We start from the raw sequence: 5,074 nt of genomic DNA on the forward strand, positions 1-5,074 counted from the left end.
AGTCTCCACTCGTTGATCCCTGGGGTTCCTGAGTTGTGCCCGACGGTGGATCTGGAAGAAGAGAATGGAGGCGGGAGAGGGAGGGTGAGAGATTAAAACAGAATGATCAGCTCATCAGGTGGGAAGTCGGCTGTAGACAAAGAGTCCGTGCGAACACCAACAAATACCAACTCTCACAGGTCACACGTCTCACCTTCAACATTGCATCCTCCTCGAACACGAGCTAAGCCTCGCTCCCTTGTGAAGCCAGGCTTTTACAGAGTGCTCTCACACTCTCGCTCCGACTCTCTCTCTCTCTCTCCCCCTCTCTCTCTCTCTCTCCCTCTCTCTCGCTCCCTCACTCTCTCTCTCTCCCTGACTCTCTCTCTCTCCCCGACTCTTTCTCTCTGACTCTCTCTCTGTGACTCTCTTTCTCTCTCTCTCTCTGTGACTGACCGCAAGGACAGGCAATAACGTATGAGGGGGCTTGGTACCTGAGGACGTGTCTCCCACTGGAACGGAAGATGGTTCCTGGGTAGATTCTCCAGTTGATGATCCCTGGGTCTGTTCCACTGTGGAGATCTTGGGATCTGGAATGAAGGAACAGAGAGACGGTAGTGCGGCAACACCGCAACATGGCATCAAACTTCGAGATGTGTACAGCAATTCAAGGAGTGCCAATGTGGAGATATCAGCATCATCTGATATCCCGTCACCCACTCTCCATCAAAAACGTTCTTCACTCCACGTGCCCCCTCCCACTCCCCTTTAGAGTCAGGGTGAATTTCAGGGATTGACCATAGAGCACAGAAACAGGTCCATCGGCCCACCTCGTTCATGCTGACTTATCTGTTAGTCCCATTTGTCCACATGTTGCCCATATTCCAGTAAAACGTTGTTATCCACGCACATGTCCAAGTGACTTTTACATTTGTTATTGTATCTGCCTCAACTATCTTCTCCGGCAGTTTGTTCCATACATCCACCACACAACATGAAATGGTTTCCCATCATGCTCCTATTAAATCTTTCCACTCTTATCTTAAATGTATGTCCTGTGGTTCTTGCTTCCCCAACTCTGGATAAAAGGTGCTGTGCATTCACCCTACCAATTCCCATCATAACCTAAAGCCTTCTTTACCACCCTATCTACTCGTGACTCCACTTTCAGGGAACTCTATCATTCACTCTGTCTGTCCTGTCCAGTTTGACTTCCCAAAATGCAACCATGTAACGACCAAGGGGAAGAACCTTCCCTTTTATGAGCCAGGAAATGAGCCTCTCCTGGTGTTTCTGTGAGAGAGCATTTTGGCAACAAAGATTACAGCTCCATAGTTTTAAGAGAGTTGTGAATAGGTCTGTCTGGACCTTGGGGGAAGTATTAAATTGGTACAGGGTCCATTACAGCATTATTAGGCAGGAACTTGGGAGACTGAAATGGGGGCCGCTGTTGTTATGCAAGTCCAAATCTGACGTGGGAGTTTCACTGGGAAATGTCCATGTTCTCCGGAGATGCTGCTTGACCTGCTGAGTTAGTCCAGCACTTTGTGTCTTTTGTAACTGTGTGGAGATGATAAAATTGGTGAAGGTGCGGATGGTGAGGAAGGTTGTCAAAGTATTCAGCGGGATGTAGATTTGTGGGATGTAGATGTAGATGTAGAAATGGGCAGAGAAACGGCAAAGTAAGTGTGAGGTGTTGCACTTTGGAAGGACATATTGCAGGAGAAAATATGGAGTTAATAGCGAGACCCTCGAGACCATTGATGTGCAGAGGGGGTTTGGTGTCCAAGTCCATAACAACCTGGAAGTGGCAATGATCAAAATGCATATGGTATGCTTGCCTTCATCAGTCAGGGCATTGAGTATCAGAGGTAGTGGTTATCAAGGAGTCTTTTGTTTAGGCAAGTGGACATGCAATGAATGGAGGGGTATGGATTACATGCAGGCAGGGGAGATATGTTTAACAGCACGGATATTGTGGGACAATGGGCCTGTTCCTGTGCTTCATGGTCCCCACCACTAATACCTGAGCTTGCAGACCCTGCTGGGTCACTGGTCAATCCTTGACTTGAGTCTCCACTCGTTGCTCCCTGGGGTTCCTGAGTTGTGCCCGACAGTGGATCTGGAAGAAAAGAATGGAGGCGGGAGAGGGAGGGTGAGAGATTAAAACAGAATGATCAGCTCATCAGGTGGGAAGTCGGCTGTAGACAAAGAGTCCGTGCGAACACCAACAAATACTAACTCTCACAGGTCACACGTCTCACCTTCAACATTGCATCCTCCTCGGACACGAGCTACGCCTCACTCCCTTGTGAAGCCAGGCTTTTACAGAGTGCTCTCACACTCTCACTCCGACTCTCTCTTTCTCTCCCACTCTCCCTCTCCCTCACTCTCCCTTTCACACACTCTCTCACACTCTCTCTCACACTCTCTCACTCTCTCTCTCACACTCTCTCACACTCTCTCTCACACTCCCTCTCACACTCTCTCACTCTCTCTCTCACACTCTCTCACACTCTCTCTCACACTCCCTCTCACACTCCCTCTCACACTCTCTCTCACACTCTCTCTCACACTCCCTCTCACACTCCCTCTCACACTCTCTCACACTCTCTCTCACACTCTCTCTCACACTCTCTCTCACACTCTCTCTCTCTCCCTCACTCTCTCTCTCCCTCAATATCTCTCTCTCTCTCTCCCTCTCTCTCTCGCTCCCTCACTCTCTCTCTCTCCCTCACTCTCTCTCTCTCCCCGACTCTCTCTCTCTGATTCTCTCTCTGTGATTTTCATTCTCTCTCTCTCACTGTGACTCTCTCTCTGACTCCAGCATTCAGCCCCTGCCCCTATGGGTCAGTCTGTCTTCAAAATACATTCTCCTCAATCTCCCCACTTACTTTCCACTTCATCCTCAATCTCATGTTCATAAATTCATGTCAGAGGAACAGAATGAGGCAATTCGCCCATCGACCACTCCGCCATTTACTCATGGCTGATACTGTATATCGTTCCCCGTCAACCCTATTCACCTTCTCCTCGAAACCTTTGTCCATCTTCGTAATCAAAAACTGTCAATCTCCACTTTAAAAATACCATCGTCTTGGAGATACCAATGTCCACAGACTTCTGTGGCAATGAATTCAACAGATTTACCACCCTCTGGCTAGATAAATCCTCCTCCTCAGCTCGTATCTCAAGGTATGTCTCTTTATTCTGAGGCTGCTTACCGCCCGTTTAATTCTTCTACAATTACTCGTTTCACACATTTATACTTGCCCTTTCTCCTCCTCTCTCCACGACCCTCCGCCCCTCACTCTCCATCTCTACCCTCTCCGCAATGCTCCAACTCCACTCTCCCTGGGGTATTCTCCTCCCCCCACTCCAGTCCCCCTCCTCCCCCACCCCACACTCTCTGCTCCTCCACTCCAGACCCTCTCTTCTCATGTTACCCTCCCCAACTTGTCCCCCACTGCTCCAATCATCCCTCCATCGATACCTGAGCTTGTATCTGGTTCTGGGACAGTGGACAAATCCTCCCGGGGTTCGGGTGTTGTTTCCTGGGATTCCTCAGTTGGTACGGAGGCTGGATCTGTAATAAAGTGTGGACAGACAGTGGGTGCAGTGGGGAAATAATCCAGCAGCTCTGTGGGATGGAAGGAGACCAAAGTGCGTGGCCAACACCAGTCTCTGGTGACCCCAACGATTATCAATCCCTCTCCTACAACCCCTCTCCCTCCGCTCCTTCATTCCATCCATTACTCAATGCAATCTGTCCATCATTATCCCTGTGACTTCATGGCCCTTCCCCTTGCCTTCTCACCCCTCTCTCCCCTCCTTGCTCCCCCCTCTCTCCACCTCGCTCCCCTTGCCCACCAGCCTCTCTCCTCCTTCTCTATTCCCCCTCTTCTCATCGTACGCGGGGAGGGGAGGTGTGGTGAGGGGAACAGCTGGGTCCCGGGGTGGGACGTTGGAGGGGGGGGGAGGAACAGCTGGGTCCTGGGGTGGGACGTTCGGGGGGGGGGGTGGGTGTTCCCCCAGCAGAGGGGGTAAGGTAGGACTCGATCCTGATTGGAGGTGGGGGAGAGAAGCAACAGGTCACGTCCCCTTGATAACATATGATTAGTGTTTGTCTTCACTGGGCCTGCACTCGCTGGAGTTTAGAAGGATGACAGGGGACCTCATTGAAACTTGCCAAATAGTGAAAGGACTGGATTGAGTGAATGCAGAGGATGATTCCACAAGTGGGAGAATCTGGGACCAGAGGCCATAGCCTCCGAACAAAAGCAGATGAGGAGGCATTTCTTTAGCCAGATGGTGGTGAATCTGTGGACTTCATTACCACAGATCGCTGTGGGGACCGTGTCAATGGATATTTGTTAGCTGGAGATTGATAGATTCGTGATCAGTATGGGTGTCAGGGGTCATGAGGAGAAGGCAGGAGAATGGGGTCGAGAGGGATAGATATATTGATTGGTAGAATAGACTTGATGGGCCGAATGGTGTAATTCTGTTCCTAGAACTTCTGAGCTTGGTCACAGGGGGGAGTGGGTCTAGTGACAGGGTGGGGGCAATGTCCTCTGGGTCTTGATTCCCCGACCCGAGATAAACGATGTTGTGCATTTACCCTGACGTTGATATCCCATATGAGATCATCCCTCAGCCTCTTGTCATCCAAGGAATAAATTCCTAGCCAGTCCAACTTCTCCTTATAGCTCAGGCCATTAAGTTCCTTGCAACATCCCCGTAAATCATCTCTGCAATCTTTCCAGCTTATGAGCATCTTTCCTATAATAGGATGACCAAAACTGATCACACACTCCACACGTGACCTCACCAACATGACATCACAACTTACCAATGACATCACGTTACCTCACAATGGTAACATGACATCCCAACTTATGTATTCAGTACCTTTACTGATGAAGGCCAATGTACCAAAAGCCACCTTTACCAACCTGTCGATCTGTAATGTCACCCTCTGTGAACTGTGCTCATGAACAAGGACCAGGGCCCCCAGTCTTAGAATAAAGGGGAGGCCATTTAAAACTGAGGTGAGAATGAACTTTTTCACCAAGTGAATTTGTGGAATTCCCTG

This window comes from Rhinoraja longicauda, chromosome 19 (genome assembly GCF_053455715.1).
Source record: "Rhinoraja longicauda isolate Sanriku21f chromosome 19, sRhiLon1.1, whole genome shotgun sequence".
Classification (NCBI taxonomy): Eukaryota; Metazoa; Chordata; class Chondrichthyes; order Rajiformes; family Arhynchobatidae; genus Rhinoraja; species Rhinoraja longicauda.